Source organism: Falco cherrug, chromosome 3, assembly GCF_023634085.1.
Source record: "Falco cherrug isolate bFalChe1 chromosome 3, bFalChe1.pri, whole genome shotgun sequence".
Classification (NCBI taxonomy): Eukaryota; Metazoa; Chordata; class Aves; order Falconiformes; family Falconidae; genus Falco; species Falco cherrug.
This window is the reverse complement of record NC_073699.1, coordinates 108,503,237-108,522,298: the sequence shown is the minus strand read 5'-3', so window position 1 is coordinate 108,522,298 and position 19,062 is coordinate 108,503,237. Positions and strand designations below refer to the sequence as shown.

At 40.4% G+C, this 19,062-nt stretch overlaps 1 protein-coding gene and 1 long non-coding RNA gene across 8 annotated transcripts in view; one reads left to right on the top strand and one right to left on the bottom strand.

Annotated features, from left to right (window-relative positions):
* Positions 1-4,892, bottom strand: part of GNB1 (G protein subunit beta 1) — a 45,636-nt gene extending 40,744 nt beyond the window's left edge. For 3 of the 7 annotated variants that reach the window (XM_055704522.1, XM_055704520.1, XM_055704521.1), the window contains exon 1: positions 4,534-4,890. The gene's annotated coding sequence lies outside the window, so the exon portion shown is untranslated. Of the gene's footprint in view, positions 1-3,772; positions 3,908-4,533 lie in introns of those variants that run through there. The other 4 variants (XM_014278846.3, XM_027803384.2, XM_055704525.1 and 1 more) reach the window with 3 other exon arrangements.
* On the top strand, positions 3,914-10,008 carry LOC114015497 (uncharacterized). The gene is made up of 3 exons (XR_008731317.1): positions 3,914-4,224; positions 5,760-5,854; positions 7,447-10,008. It is a non-coding gene; the product is annotated as an uncharacterized LOC114015497 (long non-coding RNA).
* The last annotated feature ends 9,054 nt before the right edge of the window (positions 10,009-19,062 follow it).

Sequence of the window (19,062 nt, the reverse complement as noted above, 5' to 3'; positions counted from 1 at the left end):
CTAGACACCCTGTGAAGAAATAATAAATTGAGATACTATGTTAAATAGAACATAGGGCTTGGGGGTATTTTTGTTTTTTATCATGACCTTGGCTAATACTAGTTCCAACATTATCAGTGGGAGAAAAAAAAACATTTTGAATGGAATATGTATTTTTTTCATTTTGAGTCTGCACTTCAAGCAATCAAGAGACTCCCTTAATTTTTTCTCCACTTTATCTTCAATCATATGTTTAAGAAACATTCCATTAACATGAGTGAGTTTTCAAGATTATAGATATTTTTCCCCCCAACATAATCAGTAAAATACTAGGGGGGGGAGGGGGGGAATAATACCCAAAATAATGTCATGAACATAGGCATTAAAGACTCCAAAGACAACTCACCTAAGTATAATTCAACCACATGATTGCACGATTTCTCATTCAACTTGCTAGCAACACACTAGCACCAAATGCAATTTTTGAAACAATATGGTATGCCATATGGCTAAAACTGGATATTAAAATTGAGAATATCAATTACCAATCCACTAATGCCGAGAGCCAAAATCCATGGACAGTAAGAATTTAATCCAATTCACTGACTACAACATGAGCTGAGCCCGATGTACATAAGACAAATCTATTGCTGGCTTCACAGAAAGCAAGCAACTTTTTTTTTTTTAAATCACAATAACTACAAAGCTAGCTAAACCCAACATTTCCTTAACATTCCTAAGTACAGCAATAGGCATCACAAGAATCTGCAGAAGCAAGGCAAGTTTCAGATGAACTGGCATCGTTTCACATGGATAGAAACATAAAAACTAAGTAACTAAGAGGAAACAGTTAGAGTCGTTTTCCACATGACCAAATTGAAGCCTCCAAAGCACCAGGAAGTTATTACACACTACAGCCAACATCTTGCTTAATTTCAGGAAAAGGCATCCTACAAATGCAAAAGATATATATTTCTACTATAATTAAAGGATCCTGAAAGTAATTGCATTAATTTAAGGTATTTCTTTTTCTATTGTTTTAATTGTTCTAATTTAAATTTTTTTATAGCTGTATAGACTGTTCATTCTTGGATGATACTAATACTATACAAAATTCTACACACTTCCTAATTAGACAACACTTTATTGGTTATTTACACAAGAAGAATCCTCATTAAGTATAAAAACAACATTCTCAGATTCCATGAGGTATGGAGATGATTTAAAAACTGTTCTGCTAAGATTTACTATGGAATTCTAACTTACATGTTGCCAAAGCTTTCACGGTAGAATGCTTGCTACATACTGACTTAGCAGCTGGCAAGGACTAAACAAGGATAAATGTAATTTATCTTACCCAATACAAAATCCCACATCACCCTACTCCTTTCTGATCCTGTACTGAAAGGCCCAAGTAGTAGTACCAAAAAACCTGCACAACTAGTTTCAAGCTCAACAGGACATTACAAGTACCATCAAATGGAATTAACAGTTTATTGGACAAGTATTCTTGATTTAAAAATTGTTCTTAACATACCAGATAAGTAAAAGGCATTTAGCTAATTTCAGGTTTGTTTTGGGTTTCCCCCCCCCCCCCCCCCCTTAAAAAAAAAACAAACCAACAATGCAAGCCTCAATTGCAAATCAGCTCTTCGGCTTCCTAGCTTCCTTGTGTATGAACTACAGCTGGGCTATTACAATAAACTAACAAACAACTGATTATACATTAAGCCATAGATAACTAGTACTAAAAAGGTTGATATTACCAAAGATTTGGAGGTCATTTAAATACAGGAGACATAACAAGCATTTATTATTTTTCATGCTGGGAAGTGTATTATTTTAAGCCTGAGTCCAGTATATCAAATATTAACCAAGCTATTTTGTTTGGGCTACCAAAGTTAGGAAGCTTGGCACCATAGTGAAAGATCACAAAAGTTACAATCTGAAAGTCCATTTTCCTTAAAAGATGCTAAAAAACACACATAAAAGGCTTTAGAAATGTATAATGTCATTTTAAATACATCAGAGACAGACCTGTTTTAATAGCCCCAAAACCTTTCTTATTCTTTCCCATAGGAATTAGTTACCTAGAGTATGACAATAAATCTGGGTCAAAAGCAGTTTTAATGGGCCTTCGCAAATTGTTAGCATTCTGAAGCAGATGGAAGACTCTCTTGTATTAGAGAAAGATAACTGTCTGCACGGGGTCTGATGATTACCTGGCTAGTAGAGAACCAGCAACAGTACACAGCCCCAGCAGAGCCTTTGCGTACCTGTGGTCTAGGTTTAAAATACTGTTTTTCAGCAACAGGCTTAATAAAAGCCAAGAACATTTTGATGGTATTAAGCAGGCACTGCAAGGTAAAAAAGAAAATCATGTCACCCCTTTATCCAGTAAGAGCCTATGTGAACATTTCAATAAAACTATTTACTCCTCCCACCTAGTTCCTATCTGGAGAAGCTCACAAAAATTAAGAAAAAAGCCCCACAGATTTCTTGCAGCAATCTTCCAAATGCTCCTCCTACCCCCACCCCCCCCCAAAAAAAGAAGAAAGCAAAAAAATGAGAAAGTAAATCTAAAATACAATTACGAAATAAGATCTAGTTTGGCAAAGCTGTGGTGAGGAGGAGTTGAAAAATGAGAGCTGCCTTGCTGCAAACGCCATCTTGTCGCAGCTATTGGGCCCAGGCACAGAAAGATCCATTCATTCACAGCAAAAAGAAAATCAAACACACACCCTGGCTAATCTGCAGCCACCAAAACAACTACACTATTATCACCCCTTCTCTTTCTCCTTTCCTAAGGCATGGAAGGAGGAGAAGAAAAAAAAAAAAAAACCAAAACGAAACAAAACCTTCGATAAATATTACATTTAGAGCAAGTTTAGATATTAACATGTTCGTTTCCTCACATGTATTTCACACACACATCGACAGCATTTTGTCTTGATTTACATCCTTGTGTTTAGCGATCAGCTTAAAATATGGGATAAATCTCCCGCGATTAGGTGCGGATATTTTACAGCAGCAAAACGTTTAATTTTTCAGTCTTAAATCACCTCTCCAAGTTGAGCCAACTATTCTCAAAGGCTGTTTCAATAATCACTTAAGGCTTACATTTACAGTCCTTTCCTCCTATTTTCTCCTGTGGAGACAATACATAATAACGTGGCAGCCGGCATCCTAGGAAGAATGCCTTATTTAAAATAACGAGTCTCAAGCAAGACTTTGTTGGAGAATAATGAAATATCACATTCGTTAAAATTTCAGTTCATTTTCAGGAATGATAAATTGATGTCTTACTTACAACAACCTCTATATCATTCTGATTTCCTTCTGGACAAGATTATTTTTTTTAATAGAACGCCTCGTCTCTTTCATATTTACATACAAGACTTTACACCTCTTCATTTCCTACAAAGCTATAGATTTAAAAACCCTGCTCCTTCAATATCCTTGGTATGGATAAAAAATAAACAAATACTGAAATGCTTTCAATAAGAAGCGGGGAAGCGAAACGATATCTTTAAGAGCATTTCCGAGGAGCAAACTCCATTTTTCTATTGTAGCAAACACCCTCCATGATCTTCGTTATCGCTGCTACGGGCACACAGAAACATGCAGCACCGTGATACATGGGGGGACGACAAATACACGGTCTAAATCCCCCCGAGGCTCGGCTTTTGAAGGGAAGAAGCCCCTTCCCCAGCCCCCCCCCTCCCAGGCACAAGCAGCCGGGGCCAGCCTGCGCGCCCCCCGCCGGGCCGGGGGCTGCTGGAAGCCGTCTTACCCTGGGCGTCTCACCCCCGTCTCCTCTCAATCAGTATTCCACCATTACAGCCGGCACCACCATAGCTTTTTCTTGAATCTCTCTCCAAATATCCCCTCTGCCGGCTGGATGGCTCGGGAAACTCGCCTTTTGCGCCTTAACGAGTGCAAGAAAACACCTCAAACCCGTCTAGCAGAGACCACTACGGCGTAATTATAATTAAAAATGGAACCCCGCAAGATCCAAGGTCTCCTCCCTTTTCGCCTTAAAGCCTTCAAGAGAGAATCAGTCCCACCCCCACCTTTCTCTCCTCCTCCTCCAGCTACAAACACACTTCTTTTTTAGGGGAAGCTGGAGCACCGAGGAGGTGGGGAAGCGCGGGGGAGGGGGTCTATTTCCAACCCCGCCATACTAAGAGGTGGACAAACCATCAGCCGCCCTTCCTCCTCTCCGGCGGGGGCCGCGGAGAACGGGTGGGCGAGGCGGCGGGGGCCGGCCCGGGGCCCCGGCGAGGCGAGAGCCGAGGGAGCGGCGGGGGGGGGGGGGGGGGGGGGGGGGGCTGGGGGAAAGGAGAAGTGCGGCGGCGGGGGAGGGGAGCGGGGCGCAGCCGCGCAGGGGAGGAAGGAGCCGGCGCTGAGGGGGAGCCAGGGCCGCCGGCGGGAAGATGGCCCCGGGGTGGGGCCGGGGGGCTCGGCGAGGCGGGCGGCGGCGGGAAGGCGACGAGGCTGTTGTGCGCTCCCCCCCACCCACCCACCCCGCTTTCGCTCCCCTCAGACGGTTACCTGCCCTTCCGGCCGCTGCTCATTAACCGGGCCGGGACGTCCGTCGCCCGCGGCTCCTGCCCGCGTCCCGCCGGCCTGGGGAGGGGAAGGGGGGCGGAGGAGGAGGAGGAGGAGGGGGCGGAGGAGGAGGGGAGCCGCCCGCGCTCTGCCCGGCTGGGTCCCGGGGAGGCGGCCGCGCCGGCCGGGGGAGTCGAGTCGGAAGGAGAGCGCGGCGGGGGAGGGGGGTGTCGCTGGGTCTCGACTCCTCCTCGCACGCCGGGCGCCCGCTCAGCTCCCCGCAGCCATCGGGAAGCGAGAGCCTGGGCGCGGTTAACCTCCCCCCTCCGCCCCGCCCGTGCTGCCCGGCCGGGAAACCCCGGCTCGGCTCGGCTCCACGCCCCGCCGCCGGCCCCCGGCACCGCCCCGCCCTGCCAGGCGGCGCCGCCGACGGCAAGCGCAGGCCCGGCCTCGCCGGAGGCCTCGGCGCCTCGCCCGGAGAAAGGGGGTGGGGGACGGGACGGGGGACCCGCCAGCGCGGCCGGCGGGGCCACGGTGCGCGCTCCCGGGCCCCCGCCGCGCGCGCGCGGGGGGCAACGCCCTTCCAGTCAGGCGGGCGGGCGGGAAGCGGGGAGCGCGCGGCTGCCCGTCCCCCGCCCATGGCGGGCTGGGTCGGCCCCGCTCCCGCCGCTTCCTCCCCCAGCGCGAACAAAGGCCGGGGGAGGAGGCGAGGGGGAGGGGAGGTGGGCTCGCTCCTGCCCCGCCGCGCCCAGGCCGCAAACAAGCGTGTAAAAGCCTGGCCGCGAACAAAAGAAAAACAAGCCCGGAAACAGTCCCACAAACGACGTTATGTACGTAGAGTCGCCCCGAGAGAGCAGGGCCCCGAGGAGAGGCCGGCGCCCCTTCAGCGGCGTAAGGCAGTGCTGAGGTAGGCGCCTCGGGCTGCTGAGCACCAGTGAGGGGCACAGGTCTTCAAATACCACTTCCAAGAGTGCTGGCGAGCAGCAAACACCTTTGTCTCACCATCTTTCCCTCAGGAACTCGACAGCGAGCGGCAACTCAGTATCCTCAGAACTTCTTTTTTCTAATGTCGCTTATAAGGGTACTAGCACGGCTAAAGTTTCCAGAGCCTTCTTTTCATATTCTTCTCACAGCATGAGTGTCCATCGCTGCTCAGGAAGGCACTGCAGGCAAGGGCAAATCAAAGAAAAGATTAGGGAACATAAAACCATGCCATTTCTGTTTTACAGACTGGGCCTCAAGTAAGTCAGGCAGGATAGATGTTCCAGGATGGAATCAGTTCACACCAGCACTCACACACTAAAACATTGTTACTTAATAACAAGTAAGTATACATAAAATATTGTATCACTTCTTGTTCTACCATTAGGTCTAAATCTGGGAGGCGTGGGGGAGTGTTCCCATATTTGTTTATACTTTTCTAAGAGGTGAAATTACCTTGCTACCAAACTAGGGTTACAATAAAAAGTAAAAAAAAAAACCAAACCACAGCATCATAGCAAATTTTGAATTAAAAAAACCTATCCAGAAAGAACATGTAAAAATAAAAAAAACCTCACAACCAAAAAAAAAAAAAGGTTAGGGAGAACAGTAGTTCTGCAAATTCTCCCCTTAGTAGTTGCTTGCTTCTCCAGAATTTAAAACAAACTGTTACTACCGCCATGCTTTCTGGGAAGGTAGGCGTGGTTACCTCTAATTAGTAAGAGAAAGAATAGGTTTGCCAATTAAATTGTAGGAAAGTGGGTTGGCTATTATTCAGGTTGTCTGTTACTAACAGCTATTAGATCCTGGTGTGGTTAAGTCTTTGTTTTATAATAACCAAATGCTTGTTTTTAAATAACCTGTATGCTGTGCTAAAGCTTTAATTCTTTGCCCTGAGATTCACAAGTAAAAAAATAAGAAATTTACTGAACTCAGAATAAAGGATTTTTGATACATAGTCCCAAATTGCTTATATTCTGCTCAGTAACCATGTGGAAATAATTCCTGTTCCACCCCGAAAGAAATACGCATGCATGTGCATTGTGGACAGGAGCTGACCCATTAAAATCTGTGGAGCCACTTGTATGCAGATGAGGATGTATGTTGATGTTCTTGAGGCTGGGGCTGGACATTCATCTAGCATTCCCATCTGCAAAATACCAATTAATGTAAGTGCTTAAGAAACACCACAAGTTTATTAGAAATTTGTAAAGTTTTCTAGAGATTTCAATATCAGTTATACACATTATTGCAATATTTAAGTCAAGAAGTCTCAGGGAGATTTATAGTAGATAAGTTTCACAATTTTGTGTATGTCTGTGTGCTAGGAATTGCTTTTATGCATAGCAGACATTAAAATGCCCTTTTGGGGATACACCACCATTTGTGTAGAAAAGAATGGCCTACATTGTGAGGGGAAAAAAAGTATGATACATAAAGGATTAAAAAAAAAAATGATTTGCTAAGGAAAATTCATAAGTCCTACGAGACTTTGTGGAAAATTTTCAGCTAACACTGGATCATACAGAAGAAATCTGTGTAATGAACAAAAATAATGTTCTGATGTTCATAATAAATAGTAAATCACATTTTGTTTCTTCAAGAGATGAGTGGCATTGAGATTTTGCTACCAGACTAGAAGAATTATTAAGATACAGCTAATTCACACAACAAACTAATGCATGCTTCTTTCCCATTGCACATGCCTTATCATACAAATACTTACTGCTTTTCTTCCTTATAATCCTCTTTCATGCTTTTAGTAATGGGATAATTATAGTACCTAAACATTTTGTCTTGGTTTGGTGTTTGTTTTTTTTTTAATGAAATACATGTTCAGATCTTATCTTCTCCTAGGAATCTCTAATTTTTCTTGCATTCTGATTTTGATGCTTTCTCTCTTCTATGAGAACTGAAGGGAATTTCTGTCCACAGGTCTGTGCTCTGCCATGTCTTTAATTCCACGGAATTTGGGTAAGGAAATCAAACTGGCCGAATGTGTTCAAACATGCTGAATATAACCACATATACACATAACTAATGCGCTCACCACACCCGTTCTTTTGTAAAAATACAAGTGTTACAGTAGTTCCTGTTTCTGATCCAGTGATGTAATTGTATCTTATTTTCCACTGAAAAATTTGATTGATACATAGTTATACTACTAGCATGAAGAGGGATTACAAAGATTGGAAGTGGTTGTTTAACAGAGCAGAGGGTTGGTTTCGGCTGGGGTGGGTGGGGTGGTTTTGTTTTGTAAATCTCAAATGGGCAAATCAGTTTTGCTGCATTTTAAAATGTCAGAGGAATCACACATTACTGTGTGCAACACAATGTTTAATTCTGATGCCTTCATATAGTCCTGTACTGGAAACTACTATATATGCATTATCTTTATTTTTAAAATTTCTTTTTGATTTTTAATCTTTTTTTTTTTTTGTATGTGCGTAAAGATACATACAGAAACTGTCCTAGATTGTAGCATTCAGTGGAGGAGCGTGCAGATCACCAGAAATAAGTGGACTTACTCGATGTATGAGTTTATGATTCTGTACATTACAAAAATATTGGTTGTAACTGAAAATATAACTAAAATATCTGCTAATACCTGAAGTTCTAATATATATAATTAACAAAACCAAATCTTTATTGGTCCCCTTCAAAGTACCTAGTATAGGCCAAACAAATTAAAATATCTGAAATAGATGGGAAATGTAACTCTCACAGTTTCACAAAACAGTGAAACCTCTAAGCTGCAGCTTCCACATATGCTAGGACTAGGTCAACTGAAGCAAAAATAGAAGTTTTTCTTCTGAAGCTTGGTTTAGATATAAAGAAAACCTCTCCTGTAATCAGGTTGCTCCATAGTTCTCAGTTGCAAAATTTCTTGTACCTTTTTCTCAATCAGCTGATATTAACCCCTTTATATAGTGCATACTGAATTAGATGAACCTTTAGGCAGTTTCACTGGTTTGTGTGTTTGTTCATTTGTTTCAAACATGATGATAAAACTACCCGGACTTTGTCATACCTGGTGTGCTGCTAGAACACCTGTTTTTGCAGGCTGTTCTGCCATTCAAAACCTGCGTGTTACAACACAGCTATAGCACACTGGTGGCGAGACTAAAATAACATTGTTTCAAGCCTTTTGTGGAATACAAAGGAATTGGTTGTTAAAATGAAAAAATGGCTGTCTCTGTATTGCTAATGGTGAAGAATTATGCCACACATAGTTTTATACTTTTACCAACTCCTGATTAATAGGGCATCTGCTTAAACAGAGCCAATGATTGCATACATGTGAAAAATTGCTTTGTAGCTCTCAGCCTCCAGGCTCTGCTTTTGCTCTTGCTTGTGTGTGGCTGCCATCAACAGGTAAAAATGAAGGCTACTGAGAGGCTTTAGAATATTTGTGAAATACAGACTTAGGAATCTTAAGAACAAAAAATGCCATTTTTCTTCCCTCATCTGCAAAGGTCTTGCACTGTATGAGAGAGGGGGAGTACTTCCAGGGAGTGGAAGTACTGGAATGTTTCCTACATCCTGGTCTCACAGCCACGTGTGGCCTATTCAAACATCCCCGCCTATTCAAAGGCAATAACCCTCAGTCGAACATGTGGACTAGACAGGTTAGGTTAATGAACTGCTTCAGGAATCCCAACTACATTTTCTGTCAGATACATGGCTGTATCTTTAACCGTAAGCCAATTAAAAATGCAGACCTGGAGGGTGCAGTTGAATTTTTGAGTCTAGTAGCTAATATGACAAGTAGCCATGCCATGTGATATTCCTTGAAAGCTGTGGAAACTTCACCTTAAGATTAGTTTGTTTGTTTTTTCCCTTTGCTAATCCACTTGTAAGGCAATTTGCCTCTCAAAGCCTTATTGCATTGTTTAGAAACAGTGACATTCACTCATTTAATGATGCTGTAATGCATACTGCAGTACTTCTGGAGGCATTCATATCAGGTCTTTGTAAGCATAACGGTTAAAAAACGCAACAGCTGCTTTTCTTAGGCTGCAGGAGCAGGAACTCTTGTTCAAAAGCAACAAGACATAAGGACAGATACTGCATTGTCCTGAGAGGAGGTGTTCTTTTTCAACAAGAAGAGCAAGGATTTAACTAGGTCCCCAATGTATTAATGAGTATGGGTTTTATTTGCAAGTGAAATTGCCATTGCATGTTGTTTAGAAATATGCTATATTCATGTTTCATGGAATGTTTTGTCAGGATTTTTGTAATTTCTTAGAAAGTAATTAATTTTTGCATACAAAAATAGCATTTCTATAATCAAAATTTACATACTGTTATTTGAGTAAATATACTGCGTGATTCTTATAACAATTGAAGATGCTCCTTTAAAGAGTAACTACCACCACACAGCTATGTTATGCTTTCTAAAGGAAGGGTGGAAAATCAGCACTTCTCAAAATTGCATAGCTCCTCACATGGTATAAAAATACTACAGAATTAATAAACAGTTATGTTTTGCCTACATATCTGTGACTTCTCAGGTGAGCATTTCTGATGGACTTACCCAAAACAGTAAGTTAAAGCACCACCTCATATTCCAGAATCACACCAGCACTATTTCCCATTCCAGAATATTTTGTCTGCCTTTGTATCCTTTGATTGTTATAGTGTGCATTCCATTAAAACTGCAGAGATTCATAGAGATGTTAATGTGATTCTGACCTTAAGTTCTTGCTCCATTTGGTCTCAAATGCAATGCAGAGCCCTTGTTCCTCCTGCCTTTCCACCCAAATTAAATGAAGCTTATACCTATGCTTCAGTCCCAAGTCTATTTAGAGGATCAGGGTTTTTTTGTTGTGGGTTTGGTTTTGGTTTTTTTCTTAAAAAAAAAAAAACAAACCCTGATTCAGAACTGTTCCAACCTGCTGTTATTTGCCAGTTCTTCAACAATTGAAAGAAAATCATGGCTGCTGCTTTCTGAGAAAGGACCCAGGTAGCAAAGTATCAAGAACGTTCATTAGAGAAAATAAATAAGTAAAAGCATACTGAATAGAAATACTCAGTGAGGCCAAGCAGAGCAAAAAGGAGGGGTAACTCAGTTTCCTTAGTTACATTCTGCATTCTTACAGTTTCTTTCAGTTTGCCTATTACAATGGAACAAAAGAGTTATTTTAAATGAATTCTGATAACTAAAGTATAAAATTAGAGAAACTGTTTTAGTCTGAAGAGAATATAATTGACAAGATTTTGAGGTAGAAGGAGCTAGTTTTGAGAGTCTTCATTTAATTTAGGACAAAAAGGCAGGAATATCCATATACCTGAGTTTTCTGACTAATACAGTCTTGGAAGATGATACTAAACTTCTTATGGTATGGATTAGAGTAGCTTATCTCTGAAATGGATCAAGAACAGTTGATTCAGAATTGTTGAGAGACTTTGCAAGTTGTTTCAAAATCCTTTGAAAAAAATTCCATTGTTGTGTGTAAGCAAAGTAGAAGAGAGTTGTGAAGGTCCACAGCTTTCCTATAGATTTCATTCTGTTGCATTGATGTACGTATATGTTACTGTGAGAGTCGTAAGCATATCTGTTACATAACTGTCTTTGAATATCTCATTCTTGACGGAGGCAGAATAAACTACATGGGAACAGTATACACTGGTCTACATATGTCCTAAAGGGCGTTATATGTAGTCTTGTTTTCTCATAAAGTCTGGCTGAGGTAGTTTTATTTCCAGGGGAAAACCTCATTCCTATTGCCTTGTGCTCCATTTTTAAATCAATGCTCATAAGCATCTCTGACTTAATCATAAAAACAATCATAAAAATTTGTTGCCTAGTTCCTGAGTGTGATTGTTATGTTTAGCATACCTTGAAGCACTTTCCAAAGCCAAAAAAATATCACTACTGTCGTCTTAGACATAGGAAATTGATGCATAATGATGTGAAATTACTTAGCCGCTACCACCGAGCAGTTTATGGAAAGAAGCAAGATGAAGTGTTAGGGTTGCTTGAACCTGGACCTAATATTCCTTGCAGTCAGTGCCATAATTTTATACTGTGATACAACCATATAGTGCAATACAAATATGTAATTTTGTAATCTATATGTTCATCTGCCAACCCTGAAGTATATGGATGTCTTAACATTGGTCCAAGCCTGTTTGTACACTTAAGAACCACTTTATCTGTTTTTTTTCCTTCTATTTATAGAAACCCATATTGAGAGCACCAGAAAAATAGGGTTTTGGTGCTCTTTTCCTACAATCAGAATTGTGTCCGAGCTCTTTTCCATGTGCTGGGGATTGTACAAGGTTTTGTTCTGGTTTTGCTTCATATTCAGATGTGTATTACTAGTTTACTTTTTTCACTGTACCTTTAAACTTGGCAAGCTGTAGCTTGGCTTTTTAAATTCCTTTGGTACTCCTGACAAAGAGGCTGCCCTACCTGGGCCAATGGTTATTTTTTCAACACGATGAAGTCCCTTAGTGAAATGGAACAAGCATAGCTGGCTTTGCAGTGGCTTGAATCACAGAAAACATTGCTAGAAACAAGGGATAATATAAAATAAGGTATGAACATCTTTTTCAAAATCTCATATCCTGTATGGAGTGTAGGTCATTCAGAGCTGGGGTAGAACTGAAGGAGTAAGTGCACAAATATTTAGAAGCAAGTAAATGGAAATATGTTTTCCTGTCTGGACACCCATCCTGCAGATATAATAGCAACAAAGGGCATTGTTCCAATAATCTTAGAAATCAGATTCTATGGGTGGGGGTGGGGGTGTGTACACATATACACACATCCAGCTACACACTTCTATATCTTCCTTGAAGTAATCAATCTTTTAAGTAACATTTCCATTGCATGAATACTGCTTAAACAGTTTGAGTAAAAGCTTAAAGCCAAATATTTCCCATTTAAACGGACTTTCCTCAAGGGGATCATTGTCTTATTGGTCAACTAACAGAAAAACAACTGGTACCTTGGAGATGCTGAGAATTTAGAATCCACATTGAGAATTCAGCCTAGCTACTTGACTTTCCATGATGTCAGACTCATCAGACCTGCAGCATATTTTGCCTGCGAGAAGTACCTCCAAATACAAGAAAGAATTTGCTTACCTAGCTATGTGTCAGATTCCCACAGAACATTCTTCCATTCTTGACAAAGCAGTTTTGGAAAGTGGGCACAGGTGTGTGTCCTAATGAAGCTCCTACCAAACATTGGTGTTACTGATGAGAGCACTGTTCTTTCAAAGAGCCTTACCTTATTTTATTGCTGCAGTTGAAGGAGAGCTTTGATTCCACAATCCAGAAGACAAAAACTGCATTCATAAAGCAAAAATATTTGGAGTCAGGGGACTTTTACTACTGTCCTTGGAGAATGTATGTTTAGTCAAACAAAGCCTGTTTGTGATACAGGAAAGGGATAAGGCATGCTTAGAGTGTTAAACAGTCATTAATTTCATCAGAATATATAATATAATGAGTTGATTAAATAATGGTTATATCCTGTACTTCAAAAGTATCTATTTATTTGGGACAGTGTACTGGGACTGAGCAAAATACAATGATGAAAGACAGTCTGAAAAACGGGTAGACTTCTGTCATCCATATTAAGAAAATCGGCAGCTGAATTCAGCCCAATCACTCTGTTCCTGCAGTGGAAGAGAACTCAAAAGAACAAAAAAAATGCATGCTAATCTTATTATCTCAGAAGCAGCTCCAGAAAAATCAGTGTGAATGTTATATAAGGTGTGTAGGGGTTATTCATAGACTGTATGACAATGGAGGCTGTTGCTTAAGCAGCCCTAAGAGCTTTCCAGACTGAAGATACAAAATGGTTAAATGACATGACTGGGCACGAAGTTGTGAGAGAAGCAGTGAGAGTCACTGGTCATCAGGTCCCGAGTTGTGTGCGTTTGGTTATGTGTACTCCCTGCTGTGCTGGTCTTGGACAGGAAAGCACTGTGCAGAAAACCTAGAAGAGAATATTGGTTCTAATGGTACATTAAGCCACAACCTGAGCAGGCCAAACAATACAGTGATTCCGAGAAAGACCTGCATATTGCTTTTCCTTATTCACCAGAGCGGAAGGAATTAGTATGAGAAATTAATGAAGATCATGTGAGGAGCAGAAGGGATGAAATTTCTTTACAGAATTGAGTTGCAAAAACCCAAGCAGAATCAAAGTGGGAGTATTCAGGACCCCTGTCTACCTTGCTGTTCAGTTGCTAAGGATGAAAGAACTTGCACGGGTCTACACTTCTCATTCAAAGGACATGAATTTTCAGATATACAAGAGGATGGGGTGAGTCTTCTAATTTACAGAAAGAGAACTTGCAAGCTCCGGGTTTCTGTTACAGTAAACATCCCAAATCTCAAACCACTTGTCAGCAAAGATACCAATTCTGCAAAACCTTTTCTTGTGAGCACCTGTTAGAAAAAAATGTGCTTACAAAATTCATGTTTCCAAGCAACAAAACAAAACATACATGAAGTGAAACAGCTCTTAAGCCACTACCCAAGGGAACTGACAGAGACAGTCACCTATAGTACTAGATTTTCAGAGGCTGAGCAGTACGATTCCAAGAGTTCTGAGATTTATGTTACATGAACACATGATATGCAGGAGTTTTACCCCCTCGTAACAGCCAGAATTTCATTGTGCATGCTTGAATGCTTAAGTTAGTTATAAAAAAAAAAAGAAAGAAAAAACATGAACAAATACTGTCATGAACAGAGAGGTAAGCATACACTCCAGCCTTACTTCCAATGAGCTGGGCAGCTTCAATTACTCAGCACTGGATAAAGAGGAACATGCATAGTTTCTTACATCTTTATTTAAAAGATTTATAAAGCCATAATGTAACTTTCTCGTTTCATTCCATCTTTTCCCCCAATATCCACAGATTGGCTTGATACAAAACTCTGTGTTGAAATTATTTTGGTTTTTTAGGTGCTGGCTTGTATTTCTTAGGGAAATAACTCCCATGGGCAACACTGAAAATAAGATGTGGGCTGTACAGTTTTTTTATATGAAGTAAAGACTTTTCAGTCCTGTGTGTTTCAAATACCGTATCTTAGCGTCTCCTTGGTGCTAACTATTGTTTATGAATGTTGTCATTTACTTTAAAGGAAATCTAACTTCTGTTTTCTTCTTATCCATGCTTCCACTATCTATATAACTCTTCAGCTCCCTCCAGGGGTGTCAATACATGGTTTGCTGTCTTGGTTATCCTTTTAAAGAAAAATCCACTTGCAGTTTATCCTGCCTGCAGAACAGTCTTGTTGCTAGTTGCCCCATATAGCACAAAACAAATGGGTTATGGCTTCTTCAAGAAGATGGGCTTGAAATTCCAGAGTGGGACTCTAATCTTTTCAGATTTATTCTTGGCTTGGCTGTGGAGGCTGATTTTGAATGAATTATTTAGCTCCTTTCCTTTATATGTACCAATGGGGAATGGACATAGCAATGCACAATAGTAGTATTGCAAGACTTAATCCAGTAATGCTTTCAAAGTACTTTGAGATTCTTGGATTGGAAAAAAATGAAGAAATTGTAACTATTGTTGCTGCTGTTACTGAATTCAGTGTTTCTCAGCTCTGGAAATAGGATTCAAAAATTCATTGGCAGGGATACGGGATGAGAAAAGTTACAATCCTTCTCCTGTATTTTGCAATATTTGCATGTGGAAATATCTGTGTGTGTTTGAGCCAGTAGGAAGTTTCTCTCTTGGGAAGAATTAACGCTTTAGTAAATAAACAGCAAGCAAAACTGAGTTTTTATACAAAGACAATTACACGTAATGGAAAAAAAATAAGCCCCTCTACATGTATATTTTTGCTTAGTCAAGCCAAAATATTTATTGAAAAAATAATTTTGATGGGAAATATTTTGATAAACCTTAAAACACAAACAGATTTGGACTAAGTCGTTCTAAAGGGTCAAGGAACACATTCAAAAAATAGATAATCAAAGTAACATAAACTACCCATTTTCCTCAATGGTAACAGGTCTCCATGAACACACACAAAACTAGGAAGAAAACCCACAAAACCCCCAGTATTCTCCAAAAGCCTTTAACTTTTAATTAACTGAACAAACTATTTTCAGAACTGATAATAAACTATTCATAGGTGATTATTGCATTATGAGTTTTGATACTTCATTAAAGAAATTTTTACTTGAGAACTGTAACAGCTGGAAACTAGGTTTTAAATTATAATGTGAGCAACATGCTGGCAAATTTCTTACCTACAAAAGCTCAGTAACAGAGCTGCAACATTGCCCATGTGTGTTTAGGCTGAGTTATGCTGTTATATTACTGATGTGTATTATGCTAATCCAATAAAACATAAAGACCATTGTATCTTTTGTGACTTCTACCACACTGGTACCAGTAGAGATTTGCATTGGTAATATAACAGCAGCAGAACAATCTAGAGAATTGTTGATGCGTCCTATTTTGAGGTTATGGATCCTAGCCTGCAAGTAAGTAAAATTACCCACTAACTCCAGTGACTCCTGAAAGCTTTAGAACATCCTAGAAAAGATTCAGCATTATGAAGGAAGACATATCAATATGCTACTCACCACTTAAATACAAAAAACCTTTATGACAGTTTCAAATATGTGAGCTTACTGCAGTATTTTGAACATCTTAGATTACTGGATAGTACTTTAAAGAATAGTTTTGTTTCCTTCAAATAGAATATTTCCAAAAAGTAATCAAATAGTTTCATTTCTCCATGTTCCTACCTTTTTTTAAATTTTTTCAGTCCTATGGATTGTAGGCTGCCATCATAACGTACCTACAGATAATTTAGCTTGCAATGGATTTAAAAAGAACATGTTAGAGGAGAAACAGACCTTGAAAAACAAGTCCTATTAGTAACACCTTTATAGTATTAGAAATGCAAGAAGTGAATGTACTTTTAAATGTAAGCTTCTGTTTTGAGTTTCCTTTAGTTTTATGATCAGATTAGTCAATTTTTGCATCTCCCCATAGTTCTGTATTGGGGTTTAAATCCTCACAACTGATGTAATACAAGTAAAGATGAATGACATTTTCAGTACTTCTAATAAAACCTCTTTCCACTGCCAAAATTAACATTGGCGTCAAAGAGAAAAGCACTACTATGTGGTTTACTAATATGCACTAGTCAGCAGATAGGAGTCTAGGTACAGCATCACCCTTCAGCATTTCTTATTGACAGTACTCCTGTTTATTGATCTCTTACTCTAAGCACCCAAATGTAACCAAAACTCAGTGGTTCTTTTTGTATTCTTTTTTCTTGTATGAATAAGCGGGTGACATGGTATGGATTTTAAACACTCACTGCTTCCCAAAGCAAGCAATTGCATTTGACACTGAGGTGACCCCCCTTTTTATGCTTTCACGTTTTGACTTTCTGCCAGCCTTGGGGTAGGCTGCCTGTTAGTAACACGTGTCTCATAAGAAAGCTGTCAATTATTATTCAAGAGCAGTGCTCTGCTCTGTCTATGGATTGCATTAGTTTATTTTCAACAATGTGCTTGCTCAGCCTGTGCTACAGCTAAAACCAGATCTCTGTACTTACTTCTGCCACCATACGTATAGCCATCAGAGAAGCGAGAAGAGATCTTGGGAACACAAAGATTCAGTCCAGGGGAACTGAAAGAGCTATAGCTCTCTGCCTGTCCTCTTCCTAGTACAACTACTCAAAATAGCCTGCATTGTGGATCACAAGAGTGATTAGCTGTGCAGGCCTCTCTCTCCCTGTTGTATTGCAGCTGTACGGGTGCCTATTCTAGCTATGCTGGTGAAAGGTACTGAAGCAGGTGCTGCTACTGTTCTTTTCCCTAGTATAGCATGTTCTGTTCTGGAGATAGGTTGGTGATGGAATAAACTATGCTTGGTAGAGCTTAGTCATACATGCTCTGCAAATACAGCATGCTGGTTTTGTTATACCAAGAGAGCATTCTTGCAGGGAATGGATACGCCATACACTAAAGCATTAGTAGCATAGCCACACATCCCAGAGATAGCTCAACAGGCAAATATCAGAACTGAAAGCATCATAAGCTATGTCAGTGTATTGCCACACCTCAATTTAGCCCTGGTGTACAGTGCTTCGCTACCCTGGCTGTATTGGTTTTGTGATCCTAGCAAGGATCTTTGCATGTATACATATATACCACAGAGTAGTGCCAGTTTCTACAGACCTAACTCAGAGGTCTTTAACATTGTGTCACTCTTAAAACATCGTCATTTTCCTAGCATATTTAACATGCAAACTACATTATAACTAGGCTCTGGAAGTGTGGGTTTTTTGATGTATTTCAGCTTGAGGCTCAAACTGGACAAGTGGGCAGACTGGCCCTCAGCCTGGAGCCTAGCAAATTGTTTTTAAGGGACACTGAAGCCTAGACAAAAATCTAGGAAGTTAAATTAGCCTATTAAAATTAGTGATAGCTTAGGTGTTGACTTGCTCCAGACTTGGTTTTCCACAGTCTTTCTTACTCTGAAATTGTTGCAAATTTACACTATGGCTAAATTTCTCACTGTCATCAATTAGGGTCTTGCCTAATTTGCTGTGGAAATGGGATTGCATGTCAGTAAGAGATACCTTTATCACCCATTTTGATCACATTTGCTTTAGGGACTAGGTGCAGCTTTGTGCGCAGTTACAAAATGCAGCTCAACAGTTCAGGATATTTTAGGGATTAAGTCTCATCATTAAGAACCACTGTCTTCTGTGCTGCCTGTCTTGAACACTTCAGCTGAAGGAATTGGTTATCAACACAAACTGCTCTACAGTCTTAAGGGTTTTCACTCTGTGCAGGCAAGGCTTAAATATGTTCCCTGCTATTCTGCATATAAAGAGGTGGAGGAAGGAAATCTGGAGAGGAAGCTGAACTTCCTGTGCCAGAGATTTCATACTGGAACCTTCCCTGAATTCAAGACAATGTAGCAACAGTTTAAGATATGAATCACTAGAACTGCAGACATACGCAGGATTTGAAGAAAGACCCTTCTGCATGCAGACCTGTGATTTAGGGATTCATGTGTTTCTGGAAATTCATAAAGAACAAGCTGGCTAATTTTTAGACCTAGCGGTTGCCTCTTTCACCCCCCACCCCATCTCCAAGCTGATAACAAACTCCCTCTTTTTTTTGGTTTCATTTCTCCGAATGTTGTTTCAGAGTTGTGAAGCAGCCAGTTTGGGCATCTGGGTTAACCACGGGTAAGTGACTGCACAAAGTGACACACAAAAGAAACACACACCGAATGGCCATCTAAAAGGACAAGGTCTAAGCAAGCAAACAGGGGAGGTGAGAAGGAAGAAGGGCTGTATCTAATGGAACTATCAACTGATTAGACACACACAAACACTTGCAGTTTTATGTTCTACAATTACAAACAGATTAAGTCGCCAAACTAATCCCACAGATGCTCAAATTATCCTTATTCTGATTCTTTTTCCGTTGTTTAATTATGTTAGCGTGTGTTACCTAGCATCTTGCACATCAGTTAAAGGATTAAATCTTAGATATTTGGGGGTATAAGTTCTGTACCTAAAATAGTGGGATGT